The sequence below is a fragment of the Canis lupus genome, chromosome 10 (genome assembly GCF_003254725.2).
Source record: "Canis lupus dingo isolate Sandy chromosome 10, ASM325472v2, whole genome shotgun sequence".
In the NCBI taxonomy this organism is placed as follows: Eukaryota; Metazoa; Chordata; class Mammalia; order Carnivora; family Canidae; genus Canis; species Canis lupus.
The window spans coordinates 10,308,428-10,328,225 of NC_064252.1; the positions used below are offsets into that span (position 1 = coordinate 10,308,428).

General features: G+C 40.9%; 2 long non-coding RNA genes across 7 annotated transcripts in view; one reads left to right on the top strand and one right to left on the bottom strand.

Annotated features, from left to right (window-relative positions):
* Window positions 1-317: 317 nt before the first annotated feature.
* On the bottom strand, window positions 318-19,610 carry LOC112677891 (uncharacterized). 5 transcript variants are annotated; one of them, XR_003147264.3, is made up of 5 exons: window positions 19,437-19,610; window positions 11,761-11,912; window positions 11,384-11,443; window positions 10,749-10,863; window positions 318-2,925 (listed from the first exon to the last, which is right to left on the bottom strand). It is a non-coding gene; the product is annotated as an uncharacterized LOC112677891 (long non-coding RNA). The 5 variants fall into 5 exon arrangements; XR_007413360.1 differs by lacking the exon at window positions 318-2,925 and adding an exon at window positions 7,471-9,658; XR_003147265.2 differs by lacking the exon at window positions 318-2,925 and adding an exon at window positions 7,471-10,004.
* LOC112677892 (uncharacterized) overlaps window positions 18,388-19,798 on the top strand; it is a 98,116-nt gene continuing 96,705 nt past the window's right edge. For both annotated transcript variants that reach the window (XR_007413362.1, XR_007413361.1), the window contains exon 1: window positions 18,388-18,542. This is a non-coding gene — a long non-coding RNA (uncharacterized LOC112677892). The remainder of the gene's footprint in view (window positions 18,543-19,798) is intronic.

Here is a 19,798-nt window from a genome sequence, read left to right on the forward strand (position 1 = left end):
GGTTTGGGATTCCTAATCTAGTAGATACAAATTTCTGATATAAAGTCTATGATTAACTTCACTCTTAAACTAGCCCATTCTTCTAGGGTAGCTTGGATACTAGTATATAATAAATTGTTCTTCAAAAATAGCAATGTGGTTGTGTCTGTATATTAATTGTTACCATTTCCCTGATTTTATTAAATTCTATCAGATGAAAATGTTATTCTGTAAAATAGAATTACTGAACAGTCTAGATAGCACAGTGTGAAGGCCAATGGCAAGACACTGCCCACAATGGGAGCCCACGCTGCCCAGTGAAAATGAGGTGGCTAGGAAAATGGGGGGAGGGGTCACAACTCCCTGAATCTCCTCAAGCGCATATATTTTGCAGCTGTGGTGCCAAGAGACCGACCAACTGCTTGGAATGCCAATGAGTGAAGCCAAACAGAAAGGAGAGTGTGAGGCAATTTTTCTAGTGAAAAAGTATTCTTTCTTACAAATTTGAAATAATTTCTCTTTTGTATTACATTCATTTTTTCCTCTTTGAAATAACACGGTTTCATCTTCTACCAAATGTTTTCCTTCCTTTTGATTTCTGCATCAAATGAAAATTAATTCCTTCACCTGGTTCACACAAGACAGTTCTACAGGCTTAAAGTGCACAATAAAAGAAGTTTAAATGGATTAATTTTTTCAGTAGGTGAAAATGGTAAAAATGCCAAGTTGAAATTTAAATTTTTTTTTTTTGTATTTTTCATGGAATTGAAGGTGGAGGCACTGATAAGCCAAGCAATTTGAAGGCAATAGCACGTAGCTCAGTTCACGGGCTGTATCATGTTTCCTCTCTCCATCCTGGGGGATGATGAGATCCATGCTTGCCAGTTAGTAGTTCTGAGACCAAGGACAAGTCACTTCTACTTTTGGAGGGGGCTCAGTCACCATGATGGTCAAGAAAGAGTCACTTTTGCTGTTGACGGGTCTCCCAAAGGACTGAAGGGAACTGAATGAACTGAGAGGTTTTGTGGTGTTTGCCTTTGTCAGCAAAACCTCACCAGAACCTCCACCAGTAGCTGGTGATGGGGAAGGAAGGAAGTGAAAGTAAAATCAAGCATTTCTGTTGCTATTTAAAAGCCACCCCAGGAACGAGACTTGCAGGGTAAAAAGTTGAAACTAAATGAAGCTTTCAGTTTTCTGTGGGTTTCAGTGACTGAAATTAGCCTGAGGGCTCCCCTTTTGTCTCTCCCCTTGTAGCAGTGGTTACACCCGGGGTTGGCAGGAGATAAAATGCTGCTGTGCACACAGAAAACTGCTTGTGCGATAGCCAGGGTCTCTCTGAAGCTAAAGTGCCCCAGCCACTTCTACTTTTTTTCTTCTTTTAATACTCCTGGTATGCTGCAAAGTGAAATGCCAAAACAGAATTGCAAACATTGTGCTGCATATTTTCCACACAGACGTTAAAGTTAGAAAAAAAATTAGTAATTTTTAACACATGCATTTTTTATTTTTTAACCCATGCATTTTTTAAAAAGATTTTACTTGTTTGACAGAGTACAGTACGAGAGAGCCTAAGCATGGGGAGGGGCAGAGGGAGAGGGAGAAGCAGGCTCCCCGCTGAGCAGGGAGCCCTACACTGGACTCTGGACTGGATCCCAGGACCCTGACATCACGACCTGAGCCACCCAGGTGCCCCGTAAACAAATGCATTTACGTAAGTGCCACACGTTTATCTTGTTTTTCAAAAGGTTATAGCATTTATAAGCGATGTAGGCTGTGCTAGAGAGAAGGTGACCCAAACTTAAGAGAGTGTGATGAAGGACTCCTTCCAGTCACAGGAGTGAATGCTACTGCACGTATAGTATAGGCTCCTTTGGGAATGATGCCAAGTCTCTGAGACTCTCTCAAATCTGGAAGTCTGGATGAAAAGGCTCCCTGGCCCTCCTTCCCTCAGCTCCTCCAGCTTCACCACTGAGACCAGAAGTTTCGTATGTAATTATGACTGGGGAGCAGGGAGGAGGAAAATAAGGGACTATGGAGAGGTCCACCATGGGCTCCTTCCACAGATATTTTTCAAGTGCCCCCTATGTTCACAGTGTCCTGCAGGATTCAGCTCCTATTCAGGGTTTGAATGCGGGCAGTTTTATTCTCTGTGTTATCAGGCCTTTCTAAACCTCAGTGGCCTCATCTGCTGCCTCATTTGTGAGGTATCTTGTTAGTGGTTGTGAGGATTCAGTGACTTATACGTGTAAAGGTATCAGAACAGTGCCTGGCACGGTGAATGAGAAATAGAAAATTCCAGTTCCTTACTGCATTATGCTCTCCATTCTCCCCTCTGCACCTACCTAAACAATTGCCCTGCACTATATAAAGAGATTTGGTAAAACACAGGTAAATGTGACTCCACTGATAAGGGTGAGGGGAAAAAAGCATCACTGTATTAAAGAAACTCTCTTAAAAATTCATTAATCAGCCATTCAACAAGCAATGTGTTAGGCACTGTATTTTTGCATAGCTTGCAAAATATCTGCTGATATTAAAGTGAGCAAACCAGGAATGGTCCTGTACTTGTGGGTGGGACGGATACTAAATAGATAAATCTGGCGGGCACTGAGGTGGGCACTTGACGGGATGAGCACTGGGTGTTATTCTGTATGTTGGCAAATTGAACACCGACAGAAAATAAATTTATTAAAAAAATAGATAAATCATTTTGCATCATGTCAACTTTTTGTTGAAGTATAAAGTGCATACAGAAATTGCAGGAATAATAAGCATACAGCTTAGCTCATTTTCACAAAATCAACACATATACCGGGGAGCCCTGGGTGGCTCAGTGGTTTGGCACCGCCTTCGGCCCAGGGCCTGATCCTGGAGACCCGGGATTGAATCCCGCGTTGGGCTCCCAGCATGGAGCCTGCTTCTCCCTCCTCCTGTGTCTCTGCCTCTCTATCATGAATAATAAATAAATAAATAAATAAATAAATAAATAAATAAATCTTTTAAAAAAAAATCAACACACATACACATAATTCCTAGATCAAGAATGAGATCTTACCGGCATCCCAGAAGTCTCCCTCTGCCCACTTCCATTCACGGCACACACATACCACCCACCCTCCGCCCAGGTAAATATTATTCTGAATTTCTAAAACCACAGATTACTTTAGCCTCTTTTTAACTTTTATAAAAAAGCTATCATGCCATGTACTCTTTTGTGACTGGCTGTTTTCTATTTTTTAACTCAGTGTTATGTTTTGATATTCATTCTTTTTGCATCTAAGTTGTAATTTATTCTCATTCCTGCATATTATTCTACTGTATGAATGAATATACCATTATTTGTGTATCCACTCTACTGTTGGGGATTTGGGCTGTTTCCAGTTTGGGAATATTATAAATAATACTGCAGTTGACATTCTTATATGTGCCATTTGTTGAATATATGCATGCATGTCTGTTATGTATATACTTAGGAGTGAAATTGCTGAGTATAAGGTCTGGGTGTGATCGGTTTTAGTACACACTCTCAAACAGCTCTCCAAAGCGGTAACAATTTGCACTCTGGTCTACAGAGTATGAGGCGTCTGATTGCTCCACATTGTCTATCTCTTTCACTTTAGCCATTTTGGAGGGTATGTTGTGGCATCTGCTTTATGATGTTAATCGGCCTTTCCCTAGTGATGAATGCAGTCAAATGCCTTTTCATGTTTATTTTCTGTTTGGGTAACTTCTCTTGTGAAGCATCTACTTTGACATTTGCCCATTTTTCTGTTGAGTTCTCTTCCTTTTTCTTAGTGATTTGAAGGGGTGCTTTATAGATTCCAGATGGTAAAAGATCTTTCATGGATATATGCATTGAGAGTCTCTTCTGTCGGTGTATGGCTTATCTTTTTACTCTCAATGGTATTGAAGGACTGAAATTCTTAATTTTAATGTAATCCAATTGATCAATACTTTTTCCCTTTATGGTTATTGCTTTTCTGTGTCTTAAGAAATCTTTGCCTGAGGCGGTTCTTGTGGAGGCTGCTAGTGCGAGACTGGGAAATTGTTATGCACTATGTAGCCTGGACTAGCAAACAGTACAGTCAGGACAGCTAATGGTGTCCCCAAGAAACCAAAGGGCAAGATGCCTATTCATGCCTTCTTTGTGAAGACACGCTGGGAGGGACATAGGAAGGCAAATCCAGAGACCCCTGTGAACTTTGCCTTTTCCAAGTGCTCTGGGAGATGCACTATAGTGCGTGGGGAAGAGAAATGTAAATCTGATGAAATGGTAAATGGCACTATGATCAGGAAATTAAGGCTAGTGACCAGCTAACAAAGGCAAGAAAAAAGATCACAAAATCCCCAAATTTTTTCGTATTTCATCTGGCTTCTTCCTCTTCTACTTAGAACTCTGCCCAAGATCAAATCCACACACCTACACATTTTCATTGAATATGCAGCCAAAAAAAAAACTGCCAATATAGTGTACAGAATTCCTAAAACTTCTCCACAAAGATATTCCACCTTAATCCCTGGAACCTACGGATGTGATGAGACATCACTCAGTCCTGTGATTATTGTCTGTGGCAGAGTTGACCTTAAAACAGGAGATTATCTGGATGGACGTGATTTAACCAAAAAAAACCTTTCTACACAGAGAGCTTTCTCCAGCTGATGGAAAGGGAAGTCAGAGAGATTTGAGGAATAAAAGGGATTTGATTCGAAGATGCAGGAGGCCACATGAAAAGGAATTCCAGAAATTTTAAAGAGGTAAGAAAGGGTTCTGGCCAGTTGCCATCAAAGAAACAAGGTTCTCAGTCCTACAACCACAAGGAACTTAATTCTGCTAACCACTTGAGGGAGCCTGGAAGGGATGCCTGCTCAAGCTTGCAGATGAAGATCCAGCCTGGCTGATAACCTGACTTCAGCCCTATGATTTCCTGAGCAGAGAACTCCGTCATAACATACTGGACTTCTGACCTACATGGCTGTGAGCTAATAAATGGGTGCTGGTTCAAGCTGCAAAGTTTGTAGTAATTTGTGCCACAGTGATAGAAAAATTAAGCGAGAATAATTTGGGGAATAATTTGACTGATAGTGAGAAGCCACCTTATGATGAGACAACAAAGTTGAAGAAGATGAAGGACAACAATGTTTCCAACTATAATCTAAAGCAAAATAGCATTTTAGCCATCTAACATTCCTAGGGAAAAGAGTGGAGGAGGAAGGTGAAGAGTAGGAGAATGGGGTAAAGAGGATGAGGAGGAAAGTAATTAATAGAACTGTGTATCTGCTTTCATGTGAATTACACATTGAACAAATGCAGTAATTGACTCACTTTTTATTTGTTCTCATTGAATTACACGCCAAACAAACGCTGTAATTGACTCAACTTTTATTTGTTCTCATTGAATTTGATCCCATAACTGGAAATTGTCACACTGTAGGTTTTTTTTTTGTTTTAAAGATTTATTTATTTATTTATTTATGATAGACACAGACAGAGGCAGAGACACAGGCAGAGGGAGAAGCAGGCTCCATGCCGGGAGCTTGATGCAGGACTCGATCCCCAGACTCCAGGATCACGCCCTGGGCCAAAGGCAGGCGCCAAACCGCTGAGCCACCCAGGGATCCCCCTCCACCGTAGTTTTTGACGTGTTCTAGAAATTGCAAGTGGTTTCCATGAAGTGTTTAGGGGTGTCACAAGCACCCAGAAATTCTATCAAAGGTGTCTGTATTTCTAAATATTTTGCGGGTCCCTGGGCAGCTCAGTTAAGCATTCAGCTCCTGATTTCAACTCAGGTCATGATCTCAGGGTGGTGAGATCAAGTCCCCAGCAGGGCTCTTTGCTAACTGTGGAGTCCGCTTAAGATTCTCTCCTCTCTCTCTACCCCTCCCCCTCTTGCGTGTGCCTGTGAGTGCACACCCTCATGCTTGAACTCTTTCTCTCTCTCTAAAAAAATAAATAAATAGGGACGCCTGAGTGGCTTAGCTGGTTAAGCCTCAGACTCCTGATTTCGGCTCAGGTCACAATCTCAGGGTCCTGGGATCAAGCCCCACAGTGGGCTCCACACTCACCAGTAGGTCTGTTTTTCCCTCTGCCCCTCCACTCCTCAGGCACGCTCTCTCTCTTTATCTCAAATAAAAAAAAAATTTTAAACTAACTAAATATTTTAAAAATAAGACTCTCTTTTGTTGTCCTCATTCCATGACCTTGAGATTTGTGTGAGTGGGCAGGAAAATGTTCCTAGAATTTAAGAAAAAACATTTGTAATTTGGTTGTAAGGTAGTGTCATCCGTTAGAGATCCTGTTAGGAACTGTACATACCTGTAGTTTGCAAGGAGAGCACATCACCAGAGACAACCTCTTGCAGTCCCTGCTGGGTACTGCACTGTGGGAGGGAGAGAGGGTGGGGAGGGTGTTTGCACCTTTTGCAGGAGATTCAGGAATAAGGCCAAACCTGTCGATGCTTCAGGTTGTCTGGATCTTCCCTGGTAGTGACATAACATTCTGCTGACATTCGCAGCAGTGGAAAAGGGGTCTCAGCTCGCTCGAGGTGTCTTCCGGTTCTTTTTATTTAAATCTGATAGTTTGAAAACAAACTGTAAAACTCTTCATTGTCAGAAAAGCGAATAGCGGGTGGGGCCCCTGGGTGGCTCTGCAGTTGAGCATCTGTCTGCCTTTGGCTCGGGTCATGACCCTGGGGGTCCCAGGATCGAGTCCCACATCCGGCTCTCTGCCTCTCTCTCTGTGTCTCTCATGAATAAATAAATTTAAAAATATTTAAAAAAAATGTGAAGAGCCACCGCTCCAATAAAAGTGCAGAAGCTTTCTGACCTTAAAACACACAATTTGCAACATTCTGGTGGTTTGTTTGGGGGGGTGGGGTGAGGAGGGGGTATATTTAGAATGCCAGGACTTTCTTTTTGGGTACACGCTTCGGGGAAGCACAAGAGAACACAGAAGAGCACATGGAGAGCCCGCGTGGAGCTCTAGAAGTTTCCATAAGCTGAGCACAGTGGGCGGAAAGCAGCGGGAGGAGCGCCCTCCCTTCATTCAGGCCTCCCCTCAGGTCGCGGCGCCCCGTCTCCCCACAAAGGCAACCCCCAGCCCTCACCCTTAATATCAAAGTTGTTGATTTCCCTCAGAATGCTCAGATGTTTTTGAAGCAAAAATGGGGAGTATCATGTTTTGTTTTTTTTTAAGGTGGGGGAAATTTTTTTTTTTTTTTTTTTACCTCAAGGTCATTGAAGATCTTTTCCTGTTTCCTCCGAGAAGGTGCATTGTCTCACCCCCCGGCAGGCGGGCTTCGAGCCCTCTCACCTCCACTTCCGGCGTGGTGGCGGCGCGTGCGCAGACCCCACGCGGGCTGCGCGGCCCCGCCCCTCCGCTGCCCCGCCCCCAGGCCTCTGCTCCTCTCGCGAGACTGCAGAAACCTCCACGGGATTTTCAGAGACTTTCTGACTATTTTTTTTAAGACTTTTTTTTTTTTTTAAAGACTTTATCTATTTTATTCATGAGACCCACAGAGACAGAGAGAGAGAGGAAGAGACATAGGCAGAGGGAGAAGCAGGCTCCATGCAGGCAGCCGGATACGGGACTTGATCCCGGGACCCGGGGTCGCGCCCTGGGTCGAAGGCAGATGCTCAACCACTGAGCCACCCAGGGGCCCCTTTTCTTTTCTTTCCTTTTTTTTTTTTTTTCCTGTTTCTATGAGTCTATTTTGGATTTGTTTTTGTTTTTGTTTTTATTCTACGTGTAATAGTATATAGTGTTTGTCTTTCTCTGGCTCATCTCACTTAACACGGTCCATCCAAGTTGTCACGAAGGGCAGGGGATGCATGTGCACCTATACCTGCATCTACATCTCTCTGTACATTCCCTCCTCCTCTTTATCCATTGATTCACTGACGGACACTGTTATTTGTCCAACTTGTTTTTACACCTTGCAGATCTCCCATGTCCTGTTTTCATTTCCTTTGGATGTACCCAGGTGTAGAATTGTGGGATCATGTGGTAATTCTATTTTTAAGTTTTTGAGGAACCTGCATGCTGTTTTCCATAGCAGCTGAACGAGTTCACACTCATTCCAACAACAGGGTCCCCCTTCCTCCACATCCTCGCCAACACTTGTTTTTTCTTGTCTTCTTGATGGAAGCCATTCTAACAGGTGTGAGGCAATAGCCTACCGTGATTTTGACTTGCATTTCTCTGATTATTAGTAATCTTGAGCGCCTTTTTGTGTGCCTGTTGGCCATTTAGATGTCTTTTTTGGGAAAATGTCCAATCACTTTTCTCTGCCCATTTTTTGAAATTTAAATTCAATTAATTAACACATAATATATTATTGGTTTCAGAGGTAGAGGTCAGTGATTCATCAGTCTTATATGACACCCGGTGCTCATTCCATCACCCAGTTACCCCATCCCCGTACCCCCCTCCCCTCCAGCAACTCTGTTTCCTATAATTAAAAGTCTCTTTATAGTTTGTCTCCCTCTCTTCTTTCTTTCTTTCTTTCTTTCTTTCTTTCTTTCTTTCTTTCTTTCTTTCTTTCTTTCTTTCTTTCTTTCTTTTTTTTTAAGATTTTATTTATTTATTCATGAGAGACACGGGGAGAGAGAGGCAGGCTCCATGCAGGGAACCCGATGCAGGACTTGATCCAGGGATTCCAGAATCATGCCCTGGGCTGAAGGCAGTTGCTCAACCACTCAGCCACCCAGGTGTCCCTCCCTCTCTGATTTCACCTTATTTTATTTTTCCCACCCTTCCGTATGATCCTCTGTTTTGTTTCTTAAATTCCGCATATAAGTGAGCTCATATGATAATTGTCTTTCTCTGATCAACTTATTTCACTCAGCATAATACCCTCTAGTTCCATCCACGTCTTTACAAATGACAAGTTTTCTTTCTTTTTCTTTTTTGATGGCTGAGTAGTAGTCCACATATAATATATACACCACATCTTCTTTATCCATTTATCTGTTGATGGACATCTGCCTCTGCCCATTTTTAAATTGGATGGTTTGTTTTTTTGTTATTGAGTTACAGGAGTTTCCTATAGATTTGGGGTATTAACCACTTATCAGATGTATGATTTGCAAATTTTTTTCTTCCATTCCATATGTTGCCTTTTAATTTCCTTGATGGTTTCCCATGCTGTGTAGAGCTTTTTAATTTGATCACTGTCTTCTGTAGAACTTGCTATAATTTCTCATAAGCACACCTGAGCCTTGAGCACTTCAAAAGTGCATTAGCGAAAGAAGTCAGCGGCTTAACATCTAAGCCCACTTTCCCCATTAGTCCTTCATTTGGCCTGATAACAAGTTAATTTAGCCTCTCAAGATCCCAATTTCCCTGATCCTGGCATTTCTTCTTCCTTAAAAGCAGGATCCTATCTTTTAAGTGCTTTAACCCCTTGGAACAAAAGGCATCCTCTCACTAACTTGGGCCCTTTTAAAAAAGATGCCACAGAAAGTCTTTTCCCTTATTTAAAATGATGTGTGTGTGTATGCTTGAAAATCGAGACAGTAGTTTATTTTTAAAGATGAGGAAGAAGCAAAAGAAATTCCCATAAGGCTACTTGCCACCCAGAAGCTACTGAGACACAATCCCTAAAGAAAGGATATCTAAAGCAAATGTCACTTTCTCTTCACACAATTTCTTCTATAGTTGCTTCCAAGTCCACTCCAGCAGCTGGAATATGAACACAGATTTATAGAAGAACTCATTTGTCGGAATTGTAATTAGAAGCCATCAGTTAATATTATCGTATGATAAAAGCTGAGCTTATCTCGATAAAGTCCTGGGATGGAATGGAGTTCTGGGTACCTTTTTTCTGTCTCAAGCTTAAATTTGCAAATGACAACATCTAGTTGTCAAGAGAGAAGTCTTCGAAAACAAATCCAAGGTGGATTGGAGTGGAATGATCCTTAGGTAAAGAAAGAGAAGGATGTGCTTTCTGCCTGGCAGCTGGCCTCCAGATGATGAAAGTCTGTATAGTGTAGGACAGGCAGGGACCAGCAAATCTGAGTGATCACCCCTTTGGGAATAAAATACATACATAAGTAATTGAAATTCCCTTCTAAAGTAGGGTCAGAAGAAAATGAATGTTGTCGAGATGGGAGCCAACACCCAGAGATAACCTCAACTAATAGAGGATGTGATGGCTCAGAAGATAAACAAAATAACGTGTAGGAGAACTGCAAGAAAAACAAATGAAGGGAAATAGGGAGGGAATAAAACACAGGATGAATTGGAAGGAAGTGACTACTTGGGGACAAGCCAAGGAAAAATACGAACAACAAAGAAAAAAAGAAAAGAGCTTCCCACTCTAGTGGGGGATGATGACACTGGGGGAGGCTCTGCAGGTGGGGCTGCAGGAGGAATATGGAAAATCTCTGTATCTTGTGCTCAGTTTTTGCTGTGTACTAAAACTGCTCTGAAAAAAATATTAAGTCTTTAAAAAAAGGAACTTAAAAAAAAAAGCCAATCAAACACACAATGCTGTGATTGCTCTGGTGGAGGATGGGGAGGAGTGTTAGCCTTCATTAGAACTGCATCTCACTGAAAGGCTTGGACCTTGACCTCTTTTTCATTTAACATTAGGGAATATCTCTCTTGGGATTTGGGCTCCAGGGAAAAAAGACAGAACAAAACAAAACAGACACAGCCTCAAAGAACAGAGAAAGGCCGAGAAGAGGAGTGGAGAAACCACCACAGGAAGTCTCTCAACAGGATCCCTGTCTCTCTCTTTCTCTCTCCATCCTCTGGTTTCCATGCTCACTCCTTCACGTCCTCCCCTTCATTGTTTGCCATGCTTCTTCATTCTTTCATGAAATGTGTCCACTGGTCACTTCTGATATTTTACTCTCCTCATCCAATTGCCATAAGGAATAAATCTAGGAAATAGGATAATAGTAATAAAACCAAAGGCAGATGATAATATATATGGCTATATATTACATGTATTATCATAAATGACTTATTGTGGAATATGTCCCATTGCATGTTATATATGTTAATGCATATTAATATTGAGAATAAACATATACCATTCTCAAAAGTCTTTTACCATAAGACATGAAGAGACTCTGGATTTGACTTTTATCTTAGCACTTGAAGGGTCATAGTATCTTTAGAGACATTCTAACTCTTGGTAGATCTTAGAACCACCATCCTGAACCTGTACAGTTTCTGTGTTATCATCATTTTCAAATGCCAGTTTCCTACATTATAGTACAATGAGACTGTCAAGCAAGTTATACTCATAAATATAATGATACTTTGTACTTTTAAAATAGTATACTCCTAGGACCAGAATTTCCCAGGCTTCCTTGCAAGCCAGGCAAATGTACTTGCAATTTTATAGCAGAGAAAACCGAAATACAGAGAAGTTAAAAGCTTGAGCCAGTGCCTTACAGCAAGTCAGAAATAAAACTGGAACTAAAGGGAAATAAGTCCCGCTCAACGTTGGATTTCCTGTACAGAGAAACATGAAATAAGAAGGAAAAGTTATAAATTAGGGCTGTGAAAGTATTTTAATCAAGATTCTATATATTTACCAATTAAAAGCAAATATTTCATAAGTAATGGCATTTAAGAGTAGTGCTCGTAAAGAATAACATGGTTTTGTTTGATAATTTGCTTCTTGATTGCTAATGAAAATTTGTCATGTAAACACACATTTTCATGCTTTTCATGGAAGATGGAGAAAATGAAATGAGCTTAAAAACGATTATTAAATTTGTTTCAGGTGTGGATTTACGCTGGCAAATTCCATACTAGTTATCATTTACCTTTTTGGGAGATGACAGATCAGTTAAGATGATGTCTGTAATTTTCAAGAGTCCTTTAAGCTGCTATTAAAGGTAAAGCTGCGTGCTGTAGATTAAAAAAGGCTTTGTTCAGCAGTCAAACATAGGGCATTTGCTTCGAATTCCTAGGGCTCCTAGTAAGGCAAACCGAAGCATGAGATTGCTAGGCTGACTAGCATTCCAATCCACACACTGATGGGAGCACTAAAATCTGAAGCTATTATGGGCGGATGGGGAGGACAGCCAGGGCAGGCAGGGGTGGTGCGTAGGGATTTGGAATATGGAATCTGTTCTGCTGTTTGTCCTTAGGTGGTGTCAGACCCACAGATGTGAAAACAACAGGTGGGTGCCGTGTGTCAGTGCCCCGCTAGTGAATTGCTGGCCTGCACCCACGAAATTCTGCAGCTCTTTGTAATGCACAGCTCCTAGCACTAGGCTGTGTTGATTCTATGAAAGGAAATTAGATTTGAGGTCAGATGACCCACATCGAGATCCTGTATGGGCTGAGTGGCTTTGAAGGAGTCACTTGACCTGTCTAGACCCTTTGTTTTCTATACAAAGAGGATAACAATATCTCAGGGCATTGCTGCTCTGTGTCACACTGTTGCCCTCTGGTTTTACCTCCCTTTTTCCTCGAGCACCTCACTCCTGAGAGATCTTTTTAACCAGCTATAAATTATACACCATCTTATTCACCGGGCTCATGTCATAGGCCCCTTGCTCAGAAAGGCCCTAGGCTAAGTTTAACGCTCTGCTGTTGTCTTCAAATCCTAATTTTCAAGCAAGTGACTCTACGCACTACAAATTAGGTGATCAGGGCTGCCTGTTATGTTTCTCTATGTGATAAAAAAATGTCTGATTTTCAAATTTCTTGGAATTTGCTTCATTCCTAATCATCTGCTTTGAGTATCCCCCTGTAGCATGTACTAATAAATTACTGTTTTTGATGAAAAGACTTTGTAACCAACATATGGTTTGTGTGTTTTCTAGATCAGGAAAAATGCAGAATTCTGACTCAATGATTAATTCTCTCTAGACTATTTATATTCTGAATTTCTGGAGGAAATATGTTTTATGTTTTTGCCCTAGTGTTTGGCACATTGAGAATACTCAATAGAAGTTAGTAGATAGAAAGTATGAGTACTGTGTATACTGTAACAGTCTACTGTGAGAGAGACATTATCTTTGGGTGACAAAAGCATCCTCAGAGGGTAATTTATGGCTTTATTTTCCTTATTGTGGCTTATAGTCACTAAGGATATTTGACTTTCAAAGCACCAGTTGCTGCAGCTTTCTTCAAATACTTTTCACGTATCCTATTCAAATCTTTGTCTAGGAAAAAAATGCAAATATACTTAATGTTTTATTTCCAGTAATAATAGAGCTAAACCTGATATTTTTGTTAAGGTAAGTTGGGTTGTTTGCTGGGTATGTTATATGGTAATGAAAGTCAGTCAGATAATTTTAAAGTGACAAAGCTGGTTTATATTCATGGATTTCAGATATACATTTGAGAGTGGTGGGCACTGCAGGGGAGATAAGCAGTAGCAAATAGAATGCAGAGTTTGGAGCACCTGAGTGACTCCGTGGTTGAGTGTCTGCCTTTGGCTCAGGTTGTGATCCTGGGGTCCTGGGGATCGAGTCCCACATCAGGCTCCCCAGAGGGAGCTTCTCCCTCTGCCTCTGTCTCTGCCCCTCTCTCTGCATCTCTCGTGAATAAATAAATAAAATCTTAAAAAAAATAATGCAGAGTTTGTATTAGTTACCTATTGCTGCATAAAAATTTGCTCTGAAACACATCAGCCTAAGACAACATTTATTTTTTTACACAGTTTCTGAGAGTCAGGAATCTAAAAGCAATTTAACTAATTTGTCCTGGCTCAGGGTCTCATGAAGCTGCAGTCATCTGAAGGCTTGACTGGGGCTGGAGGATTTTTTTCTAACAAGGCACACTCAAGGCTATTGGCTAGAGAGACTTCAGTTTCTCCCTATATGACCTCTCCACTGGGCTGCTTGAGGCTCCTTAAGACATGGCCACTGACTTCCACCAGAGCAACTGACCCGAGAGAAAGCAAGATGGAGACCACAAAGACTTTTATAATTTAGCCTCCAGAGTGATATACTATCACTACTCCTGTGTTCTATTGGTTACACAAACTGTCTTATAGCAGTCTGTTTGGACAACAATAACAAACTACCACCAACTGGGTGGCTTATAAACAATATAAATTTACTTCTCAGAGTTCTAGAGGCTGGGAAGTCCAAGATCAAGGTGTCAATATGGTCTCATTCTGGTGAAGACTGACTTCAGGCTTCAGAGTCAGCACCTACTCACTGTGTTTTCACATAGTAGAAGGGGTGAGAAATCTCTGTGGGTTTGTTTGTTTATTTTTTAAATAAGAATATCGATCCCATTCATGAGGGTTCCATCCTCCTAACCTAACCACCTCCCAAAGGCCCTACTTCCTAACACCCTCACATTGGCATTAGGATTTCAACATATGAATTTGGGGAGGTGGAGGCAAAAGCATTCAAACCATAGCACAGACCAACCCTAATACATTGTAGGAGGGGACAATGAGAGGGTGTGAATATCAGATGTAGGATCACTGGGGGCTATCTTGAAGGCTGGCTACCACAGAGTTGGTGCATGAGCAACCAACTCAGCCTTTTCCCTGAGTTCCACATGAATTCAGCTCCAAAAGAGGGGGCAATTCACAAAGTCTTGCTTCATAGAAGCCCTGCACGGCTGTCTGAAGGCATGGGAAACCAGACTCAGGCTTGTTTACAAGTCTAGTCAATACATTTTTATTAGATCCTGAGTCAGGGCAGCATTGCACAAACTTGGAAGAACAAGTATCCATGAAATGATGCCATTTGCAGTGGCCCTACTTACTACATTCTCTGTGCTGTGTTAAGTACCATCAGGTTGGGGGCACAGGTTGTCTTAAAGAAAGATAAACAGAAAAAAATAAGGTGGGATATATAATCAAGCAATGGAAAGTACAATTCAGGCTAAATAATATCAGAATTTAGGGCTCCCTGCTGGTTTGCAAGAATGCAAGGATTACCTAAAGTATAGGTTTGTTGAGAACTGAATAAAGAGATAACATGGAGAGGTAAAAGGACCTGAGGGTAGGAGGGAGCCCTGAGCAGTGCCGGGAAGGGGCAAGAGGATCGTTCCGAAGCTACAGAGGCTTGAGTGAAGCTGGCTTATACCCTTAGGAGAAGACCAGAGGGTCCCACTCTCCCTTTATATCAGGAAGATGGAAGAGAGCAGAACTATTAATTGAGGAGAAACCAAACCCATGGACCTCTATCAGATACCTACCATATGGAATGCACTTTCCATGTGATTTTATTTAACTTCCAAATGACTGAGAGAAATGACTTCTCTACAGAATGGATTTTAAAATTAGAGTTTTCTGCATTCAAAGCACACACTATTTTCATAAGACGCTCTCCATCTCTATAGGGATGGGTCAGCTAGGACCTAGAAAAGCAGACTAGACTTGCTGGTGACTCCAAGTCAGAAGACGGAAGGAGGATGCTTTGTAATGGGCATTTAGCCATGGGGTAAATTTCCTCCTTCCTGGCCACAATCCTAGAAGGCTTCTTAAGGCAGAGCTGTCCACAATCTCCACCCTGCCTCCCATTGTTGAGACACTAGGTCTCAAAGTGAGAATAGGTCCAAAGTGAGACCTGGTGGAGAAAGAAGGAAAAAGGATCTGCATCACTCATTTCAAAATGGAGGCACTTGCTTTAAACCACATTAAGTTTAAAAGGCAGTTTCTCATATGGAGATGAGAATGACCTGTTTCTCACTTGGAGATATTTGCGACTTAGGGCAATGTCTGTAAGTTCATAATCTCACCCATAAAAATGTGGATAATAATGTCTATCTTGTTAAAATATTGTTGTAAAGGAGATAGCATTAAATACTACTGAGGGTAGCACATAGTAAATGCTATATAAATTGTAATTACTTTTGTTAAAGTGAGTGATTTATTACTCCAACTGTGGTCAGCTTTGGCTAAAAAGGTCACATATCTGCTTTCTTAGGTTAACATCTGCTAAGGGAGGGAAGGGTGCTTACCTAAAAATGAAAACAATACATTCTGGGTTATACTGCACATGGTGATGGGGGAGAAGCAGCTTTAGATTAGGAAGGTGCCATGAATATTTCCCAGAGTTAGAAACACACACACACACAGAGAACCAGGAGAGGTTAAAAATGTTATCATCTTCTGCTTAGAGTGATGGTGAGATGCAGGAGGAGCATGGGGACAATGATGGTGTGTTGGAGGGTATGGACAGGAGCAAACCAAAGGTAGGATGGAAGACTGAATCTTCAGTAGTTTGAAGGTAGTTTGTAAAGAACACGTGCTGGGCACATTAACATCAGGGTTCCGCCTCAAGTTATCACTGTGTTAGTGGCAGAAGAAGGGAGAATGCAGCACAGGCTTCCTAGAACCCAGCCAAATGCTTTCTCTTGTCCCCTGCCATTTTGGGAATGTGGATGCTAGACCTCGCTTGTGACATTTCCTGGTTAGAGTTTAGCTGAAGCACAATCTGCATATGTTTCTTGCCTGGTGGAAGAAAGCAAATTAATTAAAGTCTCCCCATGCTGTTATTCATCAACTTCTCTACAATTATCATTGGAAGACCAACTTACAGAAGCAATACCAAGACTTTCCTTAGAGGAGTGCCAACGTGGAGGGAGGAAAGAGGCTCAACCCTTAGGAGAAAGGTCCAAGAGATTAAAGCTTTGGGAGACAGGGACAGCTCAGCTTTTGAGAGCTCTGAGGACCTTGCCTTGAAGGACAGTGTGTGTGTGTGTGTGTGTGTGTGTGTGTTGGGGGAGTTGGGGGAGTGTTCAGTCAACCAAAAGGAATCTTGAATCCTTTGCTTTTGCTGTGCATGTAGAATGGAACATCTTTCTTTTCTTCTTTTCTTCTTCTTTCTTTTTTTTTTCTTCTTCTTTTTTATAAAAATGGATTGTAAAGATAGCAAAGAAAATTACAAGCTTCCTGAGGAAGAAGGATGGGGAATTAGTCTCAAAATGACTTTTTAATTATGTCTGTATATTTTAGATATTTTGGCTTACACTACAGGTAGTAAAAAGATATATAGTTTATGCTATGACGTAGCTTTAGTTTTTATCAACAGAAATGTGTATACCATATTAGAGTATTACAGAAGGTGAGTTCAGATATTACTTACTTATTTATTAGATGTAAGAAATATGACCTAAAGGAATATTTTCAGGGATGATTAAGGTGAGATACATGCATCAGTCACTATTTGCAGTTACTCTTCTAGTGTGTGATCATGTAAAGCTCAAAAAGATAATTTCCCAAAAAATTGTCCTGTTCTAGAACTATTCCTAATACTTCTCATTTTGCAGACATCTTAGAGGAAAACAGCAGAAAGAAAGCCCATTGCTCACCCAGTGTAGGAGTGTGCACTGTCCCTACTTTATAGTAGGGACTATAAATTGCTTAAGCAAAAAAGTAGGAAGGAACGATGGAGAATTAACCCCTTTGTTTACCCTTCGCAACAAGACATCAAATAATTAAAATCTCAAAAATCATTGTCTCACTCGCAGTTTCATTTATCTGAGTATATAAGTAATCCTCTCACCTCTTCACCTTTCCTTGCTAGAGCAGTAAGAATTTAATTACATCCAAATGTCTCGGATGCATTTGCTCGCTTCACAGTGCCTTACACTTAGAGTAAAGATAAGGCCTGATAGTTCTTTTTTATTTCTTAAACCCAAAATTGATTACCTCATAAGTTCAAACACACTTCCAAAGTATACAGCAAGACAATGAATGTATATTACATTAGATTAAACATGGGATCCCAGGAGTCTTTTAGAAACATTTTGGAAGTTGAAGAAATAGAGAAAAGAATATTTATTCATAGGACTTATGCAGCTTACCTACAAGAAATTTCAAATATTTCCTCTCAAAACAAGAACATGAGCCTAATACATTCCAGCATGAGTTATAAATGTGAGTTTGGGAAAGTAGAAAGTCACACAGAGTAAGACTCTTCCTGGGATTCATGAGGCAGAAGGTGTTAAGATGGTCAAATCAGATGAGAGTTCCATGGGGCATTCACCCTTACACATTCTAGTTCTGATGGCAATTGTTGCCTCTCCTTATGGTTAATAGTGTCTGATGGCCACAGTCCTCGGGTACAGAGGCTTCTCTCTGGTCTGGCTGAAGCATTTTTCTGAAGAAAAGAAGTTGGAGCAGCTCCCAGAGCATGAGCCCCAGCCTGATAGAAGAACTCTTGTATTTCAAGCCTGGCAGATATGCATTATCATCTCCCAGAAAACTTTTTTTTTTTTTGTCTTCAGGGAGACTAAGTTTTCCCTCCCTGTGTCTAGGTATGATCTTGTCTCTAAATTCTAACCAAAGAGATGCTAGCAAAAAGTTTGGGGCTTTTGAGCGCCTTCTCTGAAAGATAATGATCATGTACCCTTGAGGTCTCCACTCCTTTGCCCCTTCTATTTGGGACGGGAAGATGAACCGTGTGGATGACCCCCAGACTTGTGATGATGTCACAGAGAGAAACCAAAGACATCTGAATTCTTGAAGTCTCATAGTCTTCTATGAGCCTGCTATACAGGCACTTGAGAAGAGCACAGAGTTCTGTTGTAGGCTCTTCCTGGGATTCTGGAAGACTCTCCTGATCCATGTCAGTGGGGAATCTGGGGCCACTCATGAATCTTCTGTAGGGCCAAGCTAATCCTGGTAAATGTTAAGAATTTATAATGAAGAGTGGCACGTCAGCATGTCTGACATAAATGTCTTTATTTATTTATTTATTTATTTATTTATTTATTTATTTATTTATTTTAAAAAATATTTTTTTATTCTGAGTGATACAGAAAGAGAGAGGCAGAGACACAGGCAGAAGGAGAAACAGACTCCTTGCAAGGAGCCCAAGGTGGGACTCAATCCCAGATCCTGGATCCTGGGATGACGGCCTGAGCCCAAGGCAGATGCTCAACCGATGAGCCACTCAGGTGTCCTGCATTTTTTTTTTTTTTAATTAAGGAGAAGTAGGTAAAAAACATAATGGATTATGCTCTTTGGGATAGTTATTTCCAAGAAGAGAGAAGTGAATTGAGAGTTAAACAACTTTTCCAAATGGTAGCTCCTCAACTGGTGTTAGGGAACACATGCAAGCGTTCAAGATTCTTTCATGAGAATTAAAAAATTATTATCCAAAATTTATAGAGAGGGAATGGGAAGGGTATACATCTTGTTTAGATAAACTCAACCATAATTGTCGCAATTATGACAAGATCACAGTTTTGCAAAATTGTAATTTTTTGCATATTCTTGTGCCCTAGAACTTCTTTTATGCTCACAATAGTATGATGTTTCAATAGGCCTGGTTCTGTCTTAGTTCTTCTTTTGAGATGTTTACTTGTCATTAGAACACTTAGCCCCAGTTGGACATCTCATCCTCGATTGGGACCCTGCCTTACACTTCACTTGATCGAACATAGGGGTTGGCAAACTATGGCTCATAGGCCCAGTTTTAGTCCACAGGCTAACAATGGTTTTTATATTTCTAAATGGTTCAAAAAATGAAAAGAAGAATAATATTTTATGACAAGAAAATTATATGAAACTTACATTTTGGTGTCTGTAAGTCAAGGTTTTATTTGAATGCAGCCATACTTGTTCATTTGCATGTTGTCTGTAGCTGTTTTCACATTATAATGGTAGAGTTAAAAGTTGCACCATAACCCACATGGCCTGCAAAGTATCAGGCCCTTTACAGAGAAAGTTCACTGAGCTCAGACCTAGCACAATGTGACATCTTAGTTTTAGAATTCAGAAGCAGAATCATAGAATTCTAGAGCTGAAAGGGTATTTAGAAAGCCTCTCATCAACATCCATGACACATCCCTAGCCAAAGTCAACAGTCTTATTTTTGGTGCAGTTATTCCATTCTTAGGCATAGCTACTTGAAAGGGAATTCTCATGTTCATTTA